The sequence below is a fragment of the Macaca fascicularis genome, chromosome 8 (genome assembly GCF_037993035.2).
Source record: "Macaca fascicularis isolate 582-1 chromosome 8, T2T-MFA8v1.1".
Classification (NCBI taxonomy): Eukaryota; Metazoa; Chordata; class Mammalia; order Primates; family Cercopithecidae; genus Macaca; species Macaca fascicularis.
The window spans coordinates 25,949,548-25,969,339 of NC_088382.1; the positions used below are offsets into that span (position 1 = coordinate 25,949,548).

Sequence of the window (19,792 nt, forward strand, 5' to 3'; positions counted from 1 at the left end):
TGTCAGCCTCTTGCTCCCTATCACCCATTCCAGAAACATTTGTGGCCAGAGCCAAGTTCTTGAAGGACCGGCAGGAATGGAAGAATCAGTGCACAGTATATGCTAACTTTTAAGCGGCAAGTGAGTTTCACAGCAAGCAAACAGCAGAACTGGAATTGGAAGCTAAGATGACCGCAGGCCAGGAGCTGGCCTGGGTTGGTAGAGTTCTTGAACCCAGAACTGATGTGATGAGTCTTTCATCTGAAGTCACAGGAGAACCTGAAGTTGGGGGAGCAAGGACAGTTGATTCTGGTGGGATGCAGAGTCCAAGACCAAAGAGGGAGGTGGAAGTGGGTTACTAAACAGAAAAGCCAGGAGACGGTATCAAATACCGAAGCATTCCTCATAAGCTTTTCTCTCTATCTATCTCACTTTGTACATGACATGGTTAAGGCAGCATACCGAGTCAGGGAGCAGTGAGCTGTGGAGATGAACAGGGGGCAAGGGATGGGGAGCAAGAGGAGAGCTGTCCATGAGAACTACCTGCAATAGTAGGAATTGTCCGTCTCCTGACTTACATGCCCCTGGGGTGCATGGTGTGTTGGGCGATGCTTCATGGACCATCCACAGGGCAAACTCTTTGTTGCTATCCCAACCATCTCCTCCACCATTTTTCAGAGCATGGAGACCATGGGGTAGAATTCTTCTAGGTGACAAAGGCTGAGGCATTTTGTTCTTGCTGCTGTTATAACTAAGACGGGGTCCTCTCCACGTCCCAGTGAGAAGGGCTAGCTTCAGTAGCACCCACAGACCCAGCTAGTTAAAGAGGGATAGTGTGGGTGTTGAAATGGTAAAAGGAATCATCCATCTTCCTGCATTTCTTCTTAAGTTCCTTTCTCAGATGTTGGGCAGCAAAATAGTGAGGGCATCTGAGGAGTGTAGCTGTTTTTAGCAATGTGGCTTAAGAAAGGAGGTAACATGGCCTGGTTAAGGCTTAGGGTTAACCACAGGTTAACCCTTATCATCAATCTCAGAATGAGAATTTCCTTCTTCTCTTTTCATTTTGGTAAACGCAGAGATAAGGAGCATACAGAGTATATCCTCACTGTCAAATGCTTGGCCCCACCATCCTGGGAGAATGCAGAGTATTAAGTATCTCATCCTGTTACTCAGATTTCAAAGTATGGCATCCTCTCTACCCCATTCATCTTCTCAATACCCTTAGAAAGCAAGAAAGGGATAATTAGACTCATCTTAGAGATTAAAAAACTGAGACTTTGAGATGACAACTGAAACCTAAAAGTCTCATGTTAAATAAATAACAGAGGCTGGGCGTGGTAGTTCACGCCTGTAATCCCAAAACTTTGGGAGGCTGAGGCAGGTGGATCACTTGAGGCCAGGAGTGCAAGACCAGCCTGGCCAACATGGTGAAACCCCGTCTTTACTAAAAATACAAAAATTAGCTAGGCATGGTGGCGGGTGCCTGTAGTCCCAGCTACTTGAGAGGCTGAGGCAGGAGAATCACTTGAACCTGAGAGGCAGAGGTTGCAGTGAGCCAAGATTGCACCACTGCACTCCAGTCTGGGTGACAGAGCGAGACTCTGTCTCAAGCAACAACAACAACAACAACAAAACAGAACTACATAGAAGGGACTACCTGTGGTCATCTGGTTTGGACTCCATTTAGAAGTCAGCATGGCATGGGTGTCCCCATAACACCCAAACATTTCAAAAAACCCAACATGCTGAACTCATTTCTACTTTCAATAAGTAAACTTTTGTCTTAGGCTGAGAGAAACCCAGCCTATAAAGCAAACTACGGCAGCAGCACCTATCTACCAGGGAACACTATTACATGGCCATCAGACTCCCCTGTGGAGCCTGCATCCCAGGAGAAAGTCAAAGATGGAAAATCCAAGTAGCTTCTGAGGCAGAGCCAGTAATTCGCCAAGTGGTGAGCTTGCAGCACTGAGGTTGCTTACAACTATTCAATTGGAAAAAAGTCAGGCTCATCAGGCTGGAATCTCATTAGTTTCCCTTAGTGAGCTGGAGCTTGAATACTCCAGGGGGGTCAGTCCAAAACAAAGCCAGCAGAGAAAGCAGCCAGAAGTGTCCAGGTGCAATGGGCCGTCTCTGGCCCAGATGAGATGAGCCTCGAGACCTATTTAGCAGAAGAGGTTGGGTTGGGATAGAACTGAGACAGCAGCTTGGCACACTGGTCCACAGAGTACCTATGACAGCTGTCTAGTAGCCAAGATTGAGAATATTAGAAGACCTACTTCAGCAATGTATGGAATCAAAGCCTAAATTTTAAACTCCGCACTCCTTGACATGGCATTCGAGGCCCATCTGGTCTCCATCCTGCCTCATCTCCTATAATGTCCCTCCCTGTACTTTAAGTTTGGGCCCTATCAGTCCAGCATCCTTTCCTTGAATACAACCTACACTCTTATGCCTCTCTATCTTGCCTTACATCTTTGTTTTTGTAGATCCCTTCCCTATCTTTTTAAAAAATATTGTCTTTGGGAGGTTGAGGAAGGAGAATCACTTGAGCCCAGGAGTTGTCTGTCCCTGGGCAACATAGGGAGACCCCATCTCTACCAAAAATTTAAAAATTAACTGGGCATGATGGTGTGCGCCTGTAGTCTCAGCTATTCTGGAGACTGAGGTGAGAGGACCGCTTGAGCCTAGCAGTCAAGGCTGCAATGAGCTATGATCATGTCTCTGTGCTCCAGCCTGGGTGACAGAGTGAGACTCTGTCTCAAAAAAGAGAAAAAGAAGGAAAAATATATATATATATATGGTACCAGAATACACACATCACACAATTTGCCATCCTCGCCATTTTTCAGTGCCCAATTCAGTAGTCTTAGGGACATTCACATTGATATGCAACTGATCTCCAGAATGCTTTCCATTTTGCAAAACTGAAACTCTTTACCCATTAAACAATGCCCTCTTCCCTCTCCCCCCAGCTCCTGGCAACAACCATTCTGCTTTCTGTCTATGAATTTGACTCCTCTAGGTATCTTGCCTAAGTAGAATGGTACAGTACCTGTCTTTTTGTGACTGGTTTATTTCACTTAGCATAATGTCCTCAAGTTCCATCCATGTGGTAGTATGGGCCAGGATTCCCTTCCTCTTTAAGGCTGAATAATCTTCCACTGTGTGGATATACCACGTTGTGTTTATGCATTCCATCTTTTTTGCCCTCTCAAAATCTGACTCTACCTTTGAAGCTTAAAACCCAGGATGGAACTTTAGTACTCCATGGAACTTTCCTCAAGACCCTCCATTACAAGCCAGTCACATATAAAGATCTTTTGAACATCTGTTCTGTGCCAGGCAACAGGGACACAACAATAAGTAGCCACAGTCTCCCTGCATGGTCCATCCAAGCCCAGCTTACTGAGCACACTGCAGGTGACTCGGTGACAGCCCTGACTGTCCATGTTCATGACACTGTGCTGCCAGGAGGTCTACTTAATGGTTTCCGTATTAGTCATCTCATTTGGAAGCTCTTGAGGACCCGGGCCACATTTGATCTCAGTATCCCCAGTGCCCAGCACAGTGTATTGAACATAGAAAATGCTCAATAAATAATTGTTAAAATAGAATTAAATTTGTACTCCTTGGAATGTAGGGATTCTTGACTTCTAAGTGACTGGCCAGTTGACACAATAAGTTGGAAGTCAGTGCCCACCGATTGCCAGAGCTGCTACCTGGTTCTTGTCCAGGGCCTCAGGTTTTGATTCCAAGCCCTCACCAGTGGAGTGGAGAACTTTATAGAAGAATTTCACTTTAGCCTACTGAAGTCAGCAGAGGGAGAAGTGGAGGTTCAATGTGCCCTATTACAGCTAATAATAATAGCTCAGCGTTTCATGCTCTTTCCATGTACCAGACTTTCCAAGGGCTTTCCATAGACTAATTGAATCCTCACAACAAGCCTAAGAGATAGGTTTTTAGCTAGGATAGATAAATATCGACTACTATCCCCATTTCATAAATGATACAACTGAGGCCCAGAGAGGCTACACACCTTATCTGCTGAATACAGAGGAAATTAAGTCATACGGCCAGAATGCAAATGCAGGCAGGCAAACTCTCAATCCTGAGCTATTCTCCTGGACTTTCTGTGGCAAGACTTGGCAGAGATTACATTTAGCAGAACTCATTGGAGAATCTCTTTAAAACATTAAAAGGGGGCTTGACCAGGGCTCTGTGATGCCAGGGATCTATTTTCTGTTTTGGCTCTCATTCTGAGTCTTGCAGCCCTTCTGGATTCTGAATTTCCTTAGGTCCAAAGGATGTCAACTTGATTAAAGAGAAATATCAAGAACTAAGAACTTCTCTTGACAGAGAGGTGTGGGGTAGGGGTGGTGGACGGGAGAAAATGAAAAGAAACAGAGAGAAAATGGGTTCGGTTGCCACTTTTAATAACCTAGACTCAATCTTGTACTTTAGTGATAAGATCTTAGGAACAATTTGTGAGGAGGGTTTGAGCGGCATACTGGTTGGATCGGGAGCACGAAGTCATTCTCTCTCTCCCCATTAAGTCTGAACCCTGAATTAATTTCTCCTGCATGTTTAGCTAGCACCAAGTGAGTGATGCCAATACAAAAGCGGCCACTTAATCAGGAGTATTGATGGGGAGAAGAGAAAGAAAAGATCAAAAGCACTCCAGCTGAACTGAAGGTATGGGGCGACAGCAGATCCCAGGGAAAGCTGGTAGCATTGTTCATGAAGCCACGGGAGTTGGAGGCCTGGGATCCATCCTCAATCTTCCCCTAACCACACAAGTAACTCAATCTCTGGATCTCAGAAAAATTCAAGCCGGAATTAGTACCCCCATTATATCTTCCAGCAATAACATTCTATGATTCCATAGCCTAGCCAATTATCTACAGGAGTATCTCGTCTGCATAAAAAATGGAACTGTTCTCTTAAATGAAGTATGTTTTCCTGCCCCAGAAGAGTGATTCAGCAATTAATGACAGGGTCACTGATTCCCTCCCTAAGTATCTAAGACTTAAGGGAAGGGACTAAGGGAAGATTTCACAGGATCCGAAAACAGCAACTTGTGTAGATCAGCCCGGAGAGGAGCTGGAAGTACAGTCATAACAAGTATAGGATAGAGGGCTCTGGCAGTATTCAGAGCAATTACTATTTATTGAGCATTTACTAGGTACCTGACACCATTCTAAATGCTTTAACACAAACTCTTTTAAGTTTCACAAGGACTCTCATATATATTCAATCTATAGGTGAGAAAACTGAGGTTTCAAAGGGCTGAATAAGTCACAACCTCTCTATGGCCACACAGCTAGCAGGAGTGGAGGTACTGGGGTGCAACCTAGACCAGGGCCCACCCTCATAACCTTTTTTTCTTTTTTTTTGAGACGGAGTCTCATTCTGTCACCCAGGCTGGAGTGCAGTGGTGTGATCTCAGCTCACTGCAAGCTCCGCCTCCCGGGTTCACGCCATTCTCCTGCCTCAGCCTCCCAAGTAGCTGGGACTACAGGCGCCCGCCACCGCGCCCGGCTAGTTTTTTGTATTTTTAGTAGAGACGAGTTTCACCATGTTAGCCAGGATGTTCTCGATCTCCTGACCTCGTGATCCGCCCACCTCAGCCTCCCAAAGTTCTGGGATTACAGTAACCTCTTCTTTTATTGTCACAACAGACTGGGATTTAATACTGGAAAGATGACCCTGGATGCTGTTGGCAGTGAAAGACGGCTGTGAAAATGTCCAGGCACAATAATAATAGCATGGAGAATGAGATGCACGAAGGCCCCACATTCCTACTGCCCCAGTAGACAAAGTTGCTGAATGCAGGGGAGTCCCTCATGCTCCCTTCCTCTCTGTGTGTCCTAAGGGCCATTATCCAAGCCCATCTTCTGCACAGCTGGCTCCAGCTGGAACACAATTCAGGTGTTCAAAAAATGACACTATAATTTTTTGGTTGGAAAGCAGGGCCTGAAACTGGTAAGGAGGCTTCCTACAGCTTCTGAAGCCTCAGTCATAGATAGTTGGCAGCATTTTCTGATTTATGGTGAAGGGCGTGGAGGGAGGGTTAGCTTCTGCCTGAAGTGTGCACAGGGCTTTTGATGAAGATCAACAGTGGTTACGGTCCTGCCTCCCTGCATCCTTCTATCTCTATACGCCTCAGATACCAGGAGAGTACTCCCCACCCCTTCCCATTGCTCTGATCTGTTCAACGCACATTCATTCATAAGCTCAGACAGGCACTGTGTGCATCGTTGCTAGTTGCCATGGCAGAGACAGAGGGTGGGTCTCTGCCCTCCAGGAGTACCAAGTGTCCAGCACAAAAGAAAAAAGAGTTCCATCTACGCGGTGATACCCTGGCTGAAGGACTAGGGAGATGTTAGGGCTGCCTAACAGCATGCTACAGGAGAAAAGAAGGGTGTGTCACTCTGGATCTCCAGTTAAGGAACTGTCAAATGTTTCTCAAATGCACGCTGTCCTCTCCAAGACACTTCTCCACGACGTCTGGTCCGGACTTTTATTATCTGTTTCCCGGACTACTGTAAGGGCTTCCGAACCCATCAAGCCTACCCTCCTCACAGCCACCAGAATGATCTACTTAAAACTCCAGTCTGACCAGATCCTCTCCAGCCCCGCCTCCCTCCTGGGCACACAGAACATCTTCACCTCCAACTTCATACTGCTTTTTTCTGAACCTCACGCTTCTGTTCATAAACTGCCCTCAGGCCCCCTGCTTTTTGCATGATTAATTCCAATCTCAATTATAGTCTCAGCTCAGGTGTCACCTAGGATGCCTTACTTGATTATCAACAGGACAAATACAGGACCAGCCCCTTCCCTCCCTTGCCCGGGAGAGAGTTCTGTGCCCTTATGACATTATGGGCAGAAACAGCTCCGTGGGGCCACCTATTTGTATTGTGATGGTCTGCTTCTAGGCTCACCTCTTCAGCTCTTTGAGGACAGGGACTGTGTGATCTCTGAACCTAACCCAGGACCCAGCACTGACTTGAGAGGAGTGAGAAGGCTCTGGTGAAGACAGAACCACCAATAGGCCACAGGAGTCGAGGGGTTCTGTCCCAGCTGGATCCCATCCGCATACCCTAACCCCATGCCTCAATTTCCTCCAGGAGAAAGTGTGGGGGAGGGGTGAGGAGGAGCAGTAGGAATCGAAGTGACTCGGAGGAAGCGGCTTCCATTCATTAGCATTTGTAAAGGGCTCTGAGCGCTGCAGATGGAAGCTGCTCCGCCAGGCAGCTTGTTAGGACTAAAAATAGAGTTGTGTAGCACCTTCTCGGCAGAGAGCTCAGGAAAGGGTGGAAGGGGTGAGAAAATAGGTAGCCAGAGGTGGAAGTAGGTGACCAAGTCCTAGCGGGTAGTGCACACCACAGTAAACCACCACGGGGGCCGCTGGGCACCGCCGAGCGCCAGGCTGGTGAACTGACCCAGAGCGCGCACCATCTGTGTGGGAAGGTCGGGGCAGGGGACCCAGGGCGGGATGGCGGTGCCGGACCCTGATGAGGTCCCTTCACAGCCACCAGGGGGCAGGGGTGCGGGGCAGGTAGCGTGAGGGGGCAGGCGGCGGGGCCAAGGTGTAGGTCACCAGGCGGGGACCTGCGGGGCCAGACGCGGAGCCCTGGTTGCGGGGTCGGGGTAGACAGAAGGGCTGGGGCGGCCCGGGGAAGAAAGAACCAGTGCTGGACGGGGCTGGGGGCCCACGTTCTCCTGTGACTCAGGTCTGACTCAATGCCATTTCTGAAACAGCCTGGGGGGCGGCGGGGAGGGGGAGGGAAGGTGTTTTTGCGAAAATGACAAAACAACTCCTTGCTCAGGGCAGCCCGGGAAGAGCGGCGGGCGGATGGGAATCACCCCGGGTCCCCCTGCGGCGTCTCCCGCTGCCCACCCACGGGCGGTGACGGTGACGGTGGCGGTGGCGGCGGCGGCGGCGGCGGCAGCGGGACCCGGGGCCTGGCTGCGCGCTTCACCTGCGCCTCCCGGGCGCCGGGCGGGGGCCGCACTTTCTCCGCCGCGAGGTGGAGCGCGCCGCCGCCCCCCGGCCGCGCCGCAAGAAGGAGCCTCGGGGAAGAGCTAAAAAAGGCAAGGCGCTGCTGCCGGTGCCGGTGCAGCAGCCGCCGGGGAAGGAATTCCCTCCGCCCGGGCGCACGCGGCCCCCCGCCCCCGCCCCATCCTGCTCAGAAAAGCTTCGGATGCTGCCCGGGAGGAGGAGGCAAAGGAAGACTCCGTTCCAGCCACCTCCCGCCGCCCGGATCCCACAGGAAAGGGGAGAGGAATCTCCCCACCGGATCTGGTGGGCGGAAGACGGGCCACGCGGGAAGGAGATCGGCGGCCACTTCCCGGGGCGCGAGCGGCGGCGCCTAGAGGGCCCCCCACCCGGGCTCGAACTCCAGCCAAGAATGAGCGCAGGGCGCACCCCGGCTGTCCCAGCTCGGGCACCCCAAGCCCACAGCTCCCACTCAGGACACGCGCCCCGAGGTGTGGCCCGGTGCCGGGCGGTGCTGCCGGGAGAGCGCGCAGCCCCCAGCCGGCCGCGCCAGCGCTGCGCCCACTCTATTCTCTCCCAAACCCAGGGCATCATCGACTCCAGGCCTGTCCCCTTCAGAGCCAGAGACGAGCCCCAAGAAATCAGTAAATAACTTCACTTGCCAAATTTTAGTTTTCAGAGCAGGTCCACGACATCGTCTTGCTTGCCTCACAGTCACCCTGGCGTCTCCATTTGACAAATGAAGAAATGGAAGCCTAAGAAAACTTAATTATTGACCTGCGTTAGCTAATATATGTAAGACACAAGGCCACGCAGGCCAATCTTGGGTCCTGTGGTTCAGGAACTTTCATCTGGTCCTTTTCGCTGAGTATCGTTCTCCGGGGTCTTTTCAAGCATTTCACATTTTGGGGATGCCTGTTATGTACCCAGCAAGACGCTGAGGACAGAGAGATGAACAACAGCCACTCTCTGACCTCAAGGAACTCACAGTCCGGTGAGAAAGAGAGAAAACAAAATTACAGATTAAAATATGCTGTAAACCACACTGTTCTAAACACGGAAACAGATTCAGTAACTTGCCTAGGTCTCAGTATTGTAGTGGTGCCACCAGGATTTGAACCCAGACAGTCTGACTCCAGAGGCCACCCACACATAACCACTATACTAAACTGCTTCTTTTGTGCCTAACTATATAGCCTCAGGTGGGGGCGGGGGTGGGGGGGGAAAGCAAATCACAAAACAGTATGTACAGTATGCTCCCAATTAAAATACATATAAACATACAGGAAAAAAAACAACAACAGAATATATGTCAAAATGATGAGTGATTTTTTTCTTCTTCTTCTTCTTTTTTTTTTTTTTATAGGCGCCTTATTTTTCTTCACGGAACATGAATTTTATAAGAAAAAAAGCAATGAATGTTATTAAAATACAGCTTGAATGCAAAGCTTCCAAAAGGTGGTGATGTGTGAGTTTGCCCTAGTGGAAGTGGAGGAGCTGGTCCGGCTGGGAGATGGGGAAGGGGACCCCAGGAAGGAGAATTTTGTACCCCAGCTGTGCAAAGGAAAGGCAGGAGCATAGAGGCGGGTTGAAGAAATTGCAAGTAAATCTGTGTGATAGGAATGAAGAGAGGAAAGGGTGCAGGAGATGAGGCCTCAAATCACATTTCTGGGGAAGCCCCTCGAGTAGGTAATTCCAGACCCCTAATATCCTAAAATCTGCCCTTTCCCTTGAGGACCTAAGAGAGCCATCCCGGAGTGGGCTGAGATTCCTGAAAGTTATTATTGTGTTATAAATCTTTTTCTATCTTTGGAGGTGAAAAAGCTGGATGTAGGACATTAGACTCCGTCAACATATTTGGGTCAGAAGGTGCCAAAGTGCTGGGTGGAGATCATTGAGGACGGGCTGTTACCATGCACATTTTCATTAATCGGGCCCGCTTCATAACTCAGGTTTACTCTTGCTCAGATCCGAGCTTGCAAAGACGTCTTGTCAATAACCCCCCAGCCTTTGTGCCGTTCTGCCCATCTCCCGGAGGTCTCCTTAGCACACCAGCTTATTAAAGCACTAGATTTTCAGGTTGCAGAAGGCAGGTCTTGTCCTCCACACCTGGTCCAGCTTCTCAAATTGCCCTGGTTCCCCCTTTCCATGCTGGGGAACCCTGGACAAAGGCCAGTTCACTGCCCTTCCCCATCCTGGCTCCAGCCTTCTTGGAAGCAAGCCCGACCCCTCCTCCAACCCCACCCCAAGAGTTGCAGCATTCAGTGCACAGAATGCAGACTAGCAGCTTCTCCGCAGATTCCGAGTTCCAAGCTGGAAATAGAGGGGCCTTTGCTCACGTCATTGCATGAAATTCACCATCTGCCACTTCAACAAGAGAGACTCAGGGATGTTGAATGTGAAAACTCGGCTCTTGCTTGGGCAGTTGACTGGATTTCAGGGTGAGGACCACATCTGGCACGTTAACCCTGGGACCTGGGTTACCAATATTAGACATTTGGCCTGACACTGGTCCAATAGGTGATGATCCCATAGTTACAGATCACCTTTTAAACAGACACCTCTGTGCATGCAGAGACCATAGGTAATAGGACCTAGCCCAGCCCGGCTGGCAGGAGTCCAGGGTAGATTTGGCTGCTTGATAAGTGACTGCGGACAGAGTTGAAGCCACTGCCTCAGACACTGGGGGTGGGTCCCCCTCTGTTTAGCTGCCTTGTCAGTGGAGAGGGAAGACAGACAGACCATGAGGAGCCATTGTGATCATCTTTGCGAGTGGGAAATGTCTATGCTCTTTCTGCTGGAGAAGGGAAGACACCTCCTTGGTTTTCTCTTACTGCTTTTTAGCAGTGAGCAATCAAGGTGTTTGGGGATTTGTCTTTGTGATTGTCTCTTTAGTGTGATTTTTGGTAGCCTGGATTTGTTCGCCTGCTTTCAAGCCTCCAGGGAGTCTCAGAAAAGCTGCTTTCCTCTGGGTGTGCCTGGTGTGTGTGCTGCCTGCCTGCATTCTCTCCAACTCCCCCCCAGTAAGTCCTGGGTAGAGGTAGGGGTGGGAGGAATTGGGTTTTATTTTTCCGTTTTATTCCCCACAGAACTCAGCCCAATTTCATATACACAAACAACCCTGAACTTTAAACCCATCTGTCCAACATCTGTGTGCCTGACCTCTCCAGCAGGATGTCAAACCGTGTAAACAAAACATGTCCCCCTGACCCCTAAACCTGCTCCTATCCATCTCAGCTAAGGACAACTCCATCCTTCCAGTGGTTCCGGTCAAAAATTTTGACATCATCTGGGATTCCTCTTTCTCTCACCCCCATATCGAATCTAGCAGGAAATCCCATTGGCTTGACATCTGACCACGTCTCACCAACTTCACCTCCTCTGTCATCTCCTACCTCGATTATTACACTGGCCTCCTTCCTTCCATTTGGGCATCCTGGGCAGCCTGTTTTCAACATGGTAGCCAGAGAAGTCGTGTTCAAACCTAAGTGAGGTCATCTCGCTCCTCTATTCAAATCCTTCCCATGGCTCCCCATTTCTCTCTGAGCAAAAGCCACCAGACCCTACAGGATCTGCATCTACCACCCCCAAATCATCCTACATCTTTCTCCTCCACGCTACTCATTCCAGCCACACTGGCCTCCTTGCAGTTCCTCACACACACCAGGCACTCCCCTGCCTCGTGGCCTTTGTACTGGCTGGCCCCTCTGCCTTCTTTCTCTGCCTTCTTGGCTCCATCTTCATCCACTTTGCTTAAATATCCCTTTCTCAGTGAAGCCCCCTGTGCCATCCTATTCATGTTGTAAATGTTCCCTGTGCCAGGGCCTCTTGTCTCCCTTTTCCTGCTCTTACACTGGACTGGGTTCCAGATTGCTGTACAGTATACTTGTGTGTGTTTTTCCCTATATGTCTCTATGTTTGTTTATTTATTGTTGTGTATGTCTCCCCTACCAGAAAGTGAGCTCCACAAGACGTGGGGCTTTGACTCTTTCCTTCACAGATGCATCCTCGGGACTTAGTGCTGGGCACAGTGCAACTGTTTAAAGAATAAACAAATGTGGGTTCAAAGTGAAAGGTGGTCACAGGCTCATGGACTTTCCCCAGGAAGCCACGCTCCCCCACAGCTGCTCTTGTTTTTGGCACCTCTTTCATAAGGAGCTGTGAATCTGCTGGACACACAGGAAGAGGGAACAAAATTGAATGGGGCCACAGACTGAGAGAAAATACCCATGGAGAAAGACATACTTGATAAAGGACTGGGATCTGAAACATACAAAGAACTCTGAAAACACAACCACAGGAAAATGAATAACCCAATTAAAAAATGGGCAAAAGATCTGAACGGACACCTCACCAAAGAAGATATACAGGTCCCAAAGAAGCATATGAAAAGGTGCTCATGATATGTCACTAGGGAATTGCAAATTAAAACAATAATGACATACCACTACACACCTATTGGAATGGCCCAAATCCAGAACACTGACAACATTAAATGCTGGTGAGGATGTGGAGCCCCAGGAACTCTCATTCGTTGCTGGTGGGAATGCAAGATGAGATATCTGCCTTCAAAGACAGTTTGGCAGTTTCTCAAAAAACTAAGGATACTCTTACCATACAATCCAGCAGTCATGCTCCTTGATATTTACCTAAAGGACTTGAAAACTTAGGTTTCAAGACACAAAACCTGCACCAGCCAGCCTGGAACAAATCCAGGTTTCATACAAAAACCTGCACACAGATGTTTATTCATAATTGCTAAAACTTGGAAGCAACCAAAATGTCAATGAATGGTTAAATGCACTGTGGCACATCCTTGCAATGAAATATTATTCAGCACTGAAAAGCAATGAGCTATCAAGACATGAAAAGACACAGAGAAATCTTAAATGCATACTACTAAGTGAAAGAAGCCAATTTAAAAAGGTTACATGTGGTAAGATCCTAATTATACAACATTCTCAAAAGGGCAAAACTGTGGAGATACTAACAGATCAGCGGTCGCCAGGGGTCAAGAGTGAGGGAGGGGATGACTGGGTGGAGCACAGAGGATTTTTAGACAGTGAAATTGCTCTGTATGATATTACAATGGTGAAGACTCGTCATTATACATTTATCTAAACCCACAGAATGTACAACACCAAGAGTGTAACCTAATGTAAACTATGGGCGTTGGGTGAGAATGACATGTCAGTGTAGGTTCATCAGTTGTAACAAATGCACCCCTCTGGTGGGGGATGTTGATAGTGAGTGGTGGGCAGTGGGGGAATAGGAGGAGTCGGGGTGTATGTGGGAACTTTCTGCAGCTTCTGCTCAGTTTTGCTGGGTACCAAAAACTGCTCTAAAAAGTAAAGTCTGTTGAGAAAAAGTTGAATGAGACGTAGGTCTTTTCAAACAGTAGATCTTCAGGCTCTAAATGGCTACTTCTCACCTATCCAGAGAAGCCCTTGGGGCCTCTGCCAGAGAAGGGGTTTTGTTCTGGAACAACCTTCATCTCAAGATTCTCAGGATCAAAGATGGCCCTAGATGAAGGTGGAAAGGGAACGTTCTGGAGGATCCTCTGCAGATGCACTTGGACTTCTTTCCTGCTCAACCCAGGAAAATAAAAGAAAGACTTCCTGTTGCTACCCCTGACCGCCAATCCCAAAGTCAGGTAAAGCAGGATCCTTTAATCCATTGAAATGCTGCTGGGCCCTGGGGGTGAGGTGTCGGGGGTGGGTGGAAAGAGAAGCAGGAAGAGCTGGGATAGGTGACCCCAGAAAGCAGGAGCAAAAGTCCAGCCTCTGCCTAGAAGCCAACGTCAAACAACCTACTGGTTTCTCTCTGACAGCCGTTCTGTCCTCAAGACAGTTCCCCTCCAGGCTTGGGCCCGCATTTTGTACCCCCATCACTGCTGTAGGAAATGTAGTTTCATTTCTGCCCATGGGCACTAAAGGACCTAGGAAGACCTCTCTGGAATAGTAATAGTCACTACAGATTTAGCTCCTCGTCCTGTACTAAGTGATTTACATATATCATCATAATGAGTCCCCATTGCATTCTTTTTTTTTCATTTTTTTATTTAAATAGGATTTGGGGTACAGGTGGTTTTTGGTTACACGGATAAGTTCTTTAGTAGTGATTTCTGGGATTTTTTTTTTTTTTTTTTAATTTTTGAGATGGAGTCTCACTCTGTTGCTGGGCTGGAGTGCAGTGGTGCGATCTTGGCTCACTGCAACCTCCAACTCCCTGGTTCACGCCATTCTCCTGCCTCAGCCTCCTGAGTAGCTGGGACTACAGGCACACGCCACCATGCCCAGCTAATTTTTGTATTTTTAGTAGAGATGGGTTTCACTATGTTGACCAGCAGGATGGTGTTGATCTCCTGACCTGATCCACCTGCCTCGGTCTCCCAAAGGGCTGGAATTACAGGCGCGAGCCACCGTGCCCGGCCTGATTTCTGGGATTTTAGTGCACCTGTCACCCAAGTAGTGTACGCTGTACCCAGTATGTAGTCTTTTATCCCTCACTCCCAACCTCCCCCCGCAAGTCCCCAAATCCATTATATCACTCTTATGCCTTTGCATCCTCATAGTTTAGCTCCCACTTATAAATGAAAACATATGATATTTGGTTTTCCATTCTTGAGTTATTTCACTTAGAATAATCCAAGTTGCTATGAAAGACATTACTTCATTCCTTTCCACGGCTGGGTAGTATCCCATGGTATAGATACACCATATTTTGTTTATCTGCTCAGTGGCCTAAAACATTCTTATAAGTATGACATATGTATGAAATCAAGTAGCTTAAGGCAACACAGCTAGAAAATGATGGAGTCAGGATTTGGACCTGGGTCTTTTTAACTCTACCATCTACTGTCAGTAGAGTTAAGTCATGTGTGTACTACACAGTGGCCCTTGGGCAAGAGGGTGACTAAAATCCAGCCCCTGTCCCCCTTGCCAAGCCATGCCTCCTGGCCTAGCGATGAATCAGTCCAAGAGGCAGGACCCTTTTTTGCAGTTTGCACAAAGGTGCTGAGGATGCTGGCTGCAGCCCTGTGCAGTGCAGCCTGCTCTCTGGGACTTGCTGGGGCCATGACCTTTTCTGTTAGGACAAGGGAAAGGGAAAGAAACTGAGAGTCTTTTGTTCAGTACCCGGAAAAATGAAGAGGCAGAAAAGTATTCTTTCTGATGCTGTAAATGACAAAGGCATTGCCTTCAACGATTTTAAGTTTTTCTGACTGTTTACTCTTAGCTACTTTGATTTTCTAACTAAAACTTTAAAATTTTTTGTTTTTGAGACAGACTCTTGCTCTGTCACCCAGGCTGGAGTGCAGTGACACGATCTGGGCTCACTGCAACTTCTGCCTCCTGGATTCAAGTGATTCTCCTGCCTCAGCCTCCTGAGTAGCTGGGACTACAGGCATGCGCCACCACACCCAACTAATTTTTGTATTTTTAGTAGAGACGGGGTTTCCCCATATTGGTCAGGCTGGTCTCGAACTCCTGACATCAGGTTATCTGCCTGCCTCGGCCTCCCAAAGTGCTGGGATTACAGGTGTGAGCCACTACGCCTAGCCTAAATTTTGATTCCTGACTTCCAGGGTATTTTTACTAGATCAGGGAAGATTAGACATAGAAAGGAGAGTATTCTTATAGGTGAAGTCAAATTACAGCCTAAACTGAGTAAGTTCTCACCGAAATCATTCTTCCCTGGGTGAGTATAAAGAGAAAGGGGCTGGAGAATCTCCCAAAGCTGGTTAAGTTATTGGCAAGACTGCACCTGTATTGGTGTTTTTAAACCCATTACAGTCTTAGTTATATTTTTCTTCTTTGTCTTCATTGTCAGCCATGGAGGAAAGGATGCGATGAAAAGATGTCTTAGGAGACAACATTATATTTTTCCATTGAAGTTAAGTTCACCACGATAGCATTTAAAGTAACCCTGCTGGCCAGGCACAGTGGCTCATGCCTGTAACCCCAGTACTTTGGGAGCTCAAGGCGAGGAGGATTGCTTGAAGCCAGGAGACCAGCCTGGGCAACATACTGAGATACTATCTGTACAAAAAAGTAAAAAAAAAAAAAAAAAAAAAAAAAAATTAGCTGGGCTTTGTGGCACAGACTTGTAGTCCCAGCTACTCAGGGGGGCTGAGGTGGGAGGATCGCTCAAGCCCAGGTGTTCAAGGCTGCAGTGAGCCATGATTGTGTCACTGCACTCCAGCCTGGGTGACAGAGTGAGACTCTGTCTCAAAAATAAACAAACAATCGAACAAAGTAACCCTGTGAATTGAGCTGTGGATTAAACATACTATACTCACTGTAACATCATCATTGCCTGCTTGAGAAATTCATACTGTCCTTAACATACTGGTACTCATTTTAATTCCTGGGGACATTACTTGCAGCTTGATGGGTACATGGGGAATGTTGGTCGGGGTGTAGGGGGGAGTCCCAGATCTTGACCTTGGAGGTGTTAGGGGAGATTTCAGAGTACCCCTAGTGTGTGAACTTCAGGATTTGTAGGATTGGGGCCCCTCAGCTGGCTGGTTAACACATCTGTCCTTAGCTCTAGGGGCAGTCAGTTTGCTAAGCAAATGGAAGTGAAAAGCCAAACACAGCAAAAAAATTCCAGGTCTTGACATCTTGGTCTTCCTAACTAGCTGTGTGTGTGTGGAGCCCACCCCGCAGCAGCTGTGGCCTTGGGGAAAGTGTGCAGGCCCCCACAACACAGACGCCAGAAGCCCCGACTTGTGCAGCTCAAAAGCCTGAGGAACTTCAGTTAAAAGAAAATAAGGTTAGAATAGTAGAAAGGGAAAGAAGTCGAAAGCCCCTATTTAAGTACCTGGGAAAATGAAGAGGAAAAAAAAAATTATTATTTCAATTACTATGAAAATGTATTTTATTAGAAGATGGGGATTCATCATTGACACTCAAAAGCCCGAAAAGCAATATCCCGCACTATAATACCCCTGTCTCCATGCAGGGAGAATGAGTTATTAAATTGGAAGATGAATGTTTTGCAGTTCAGTTAACTGCATCTGTTAAAAAAGAAATAGTTATAAACTTGCTGTGGGCCCCCAAACCCTCCCCACTAAAGCTGTCTTTTGCCAGCCCCCAGCCCCTCTGTATCTTCAAGGATTTTGACATGACGCCCCTTTCATATTTCTATGGCGTATGAAAATTCAGGAGTAAGAAAGAAAAAAAGTCAGCAAATTAAATGCAAACCAGAGGTTTTTATTATTATTATTTTAAAAAACCAGTTGCATATGGTTCAATTGTGGCAAAGTGCGACAATGTAAATGCAGTGCATTCTTATGTATAACAGCTTTTCCTCCGCTCCCATGGCAGCCTCAATAACGCAGCGCTTCTGTTCTGCATGAATAAATATGTATAAAATGTAATGCTGCAAAGAAATAAAATCCGATAACTGAAAGATACCATTGCTTAGATTCCGGGAGCAACATGAGGCATCAGCTTTTCTGATTCTTTGGTATTTATGTGAGGAGCCATTGAAATGATAATTTGGAATTTATTATTTTTTTTCAGGGGCAAGTAATTTCCAGCTGTCCATTGGGGCTTTAAGAAATGGAGGTTCTGGTGGTCTACCTGCCCATCCTGTTTTCTGGGTGGGGTCTGTGGCTTCTTCTCTGCTTCTCCATTCAGCCTATATACTCACGGCCTGACCATCCTCTTCCTTCGCCACCTCAGGAGTCAGCCTCGTTAGTGAAATAATGAATTTAGCCCTCCGAGCCAGCTGTGCTTTTTCACCCCCGAGACTCTTGTGCCTGATGAGTTGCAAGCTCAACACAATTCCCTGCTCACAAAAGGGGAACTCCACTCTTTCCTCTCTCTAGTCTTGAAATCACATAGGATAGTATTTTAGTAATGAGGGATATGTGAGCCTCTTTTATTTTCTTTTTCCCCTTTCTTCAACTTTTATTTTAGGTTCAGGGGTACAAGTGAAGGTTTGTTACATAGGTGAACTCGTGTCATGGGAGCTTGTTGTGCGGATTACTTCATCACCCAGCTATTAAACCCAGTACCCTATCTTTTCTGCTCCTCTCCCTCCTCCCACCTTCCCCCTCGAATAGACCCCAGTATCTGTTGTTCTGAGCCCCCCCTCAACCTTTTTTTTAATAAAAGAGGAAACTGCTTACAAACTTTGGCACTTCTTGTCCCTAAGATAAATACTTGGGACCCTGCTTCACAGTTAGTCTTGACTTAGTTCCCTGTCGTCTGCGAAGGTTGAAGCTGGGAATTATTAGGGTCCAGGTTGTCTAGTTCCAGTCCCCAAGGCTTTCACAAACTGGCCCCAGCCTACCCTTCCTGCCTGTCACCCACCCGGCACTGTCCAGAAACCCTGCGAAGTCTCAAGCCACACCTCTACTTGCACCCTGGGCTTTCCAGATTGTGGTATTGCATTGCGGCTTCCTTCTACTAGCAGCGCTTTTTCTAGATTTAGAATTTTTAGCCTTCAAGATTCGGCTCAGATGTTACCTGTTCTTTTTTTTTTTTTTTTTTTGAGGCAGACTCTCACTCTGTCGCCCAGGCTGAAGTGCAGTAGTGCAATCTTGGCTCACTGCAACCTTAGCCTCCCGGGTTCAAGTGATTCTTGTGCTTCAGCCACTGGAGTAGCTGGGATTACAGGTATGCGCCACCATGCACGACTGATTTTGGTACTTTTAATAGAAATGGGGTTTCGCCATGTTGCCCAGGCTGGTCTAGAACTCTGGGCCTCAAGTGATCCACCTGCCTCGGCATCCCAAAGTGCTGGGATTACAGGTGTGAGCCACTGTGCCTGGCCGACAGATGTCACCTGTTTTGCAACCACTTCTTCCCTTATTACCGCAGCTGCTAACGCATCCCATGCATACAACAGTGGCGTGTCTACTGGCTCTCTCTGCCAGCCTCCTCTAAGGCGGAGATCAGATCTCAACACTTTTCACATCACCAGTGCGTAGGGTCCATGGTGAAATTAACAGCATCCAGTGTGTGTTGCAGGACTGAAAGGATGAACCGCCCAGAACAGACAGTATCCAGCGTATTCTTCCAGTGCTCAGGATTTTCCTTTCGGCCTCATTCCAGGAGAGGGTTGGCAGGACAATACTTGAGAGCACTTGAAAAGCAAGAAACTCAGGAGAGAGGTTACCATCCAATGATGAAGGTACTACCAGTGATGACATGTCCTGTCTCTAACTCAACTTGCAGCCCAGGGGCACCTCACAAACGTGCTTCATCGATGACAGTGTGTGTTTATAGTGCTTGTGTTGTGAAAATAAACAGCCCTTGAAGTGTAAAATTAGAAGTAAATAAATGAGTTAGGAATTATTTTCTCCACTGTTTAAACAAAGCTACTTCTCAGGTGGGACATTAGCTTCCTTGGAGCAAAGCCAAAATCTGGCTTGGTTAGCCAGAAAATGTAAACACATTTCTGTTAATGTTCAGAGTAGAAAGGAAAACTCCAAGTTTTGAGGAGAACCTCTCCTTTAACTGCTGCGTGAGGCTGGACTAGTTATTCAACCTCTCTGGGCCTTGGACCCTTATCTTTAAAATGAGGCTAATAGTGCCTCCTTCATTAAGTCTTTGCCAGGACTGAAATATACATTTCATAGCATGATGATTGGATCAGAAAAGCACTCCATCCATATATATTAGCTATTTGAATTATGATTTGGGTTTCAGGGAGTTTATTCCGCCCTTATAAACATATCAAGTGGACACCATGTTTTGGTCTTTTCTCTCCTCCTTAAACCAGGCTGTGCTAAATGGGAATCCTCAAACTGAGCCCTCAGCCTCAGGGATAAGGTGTCCCAGCCATTTCCACTGT

General features: G+C 47.5%; 1 protein-coding gene across 2 annotated transcripts in view; it reads right to left on the minus strand.

Moving 5' to 3' along the window:
* PEBP4 (phosphatidylethanolamine binding protein 4) overlaps positions 1 to 19,792 on the minus strand; it is a 227,194-nt gene that overhangs the window by 142,477 nt on the left and 64,925 nt on the right. The gene's annotated exons all lie outside the window — the stretch shown is intronic.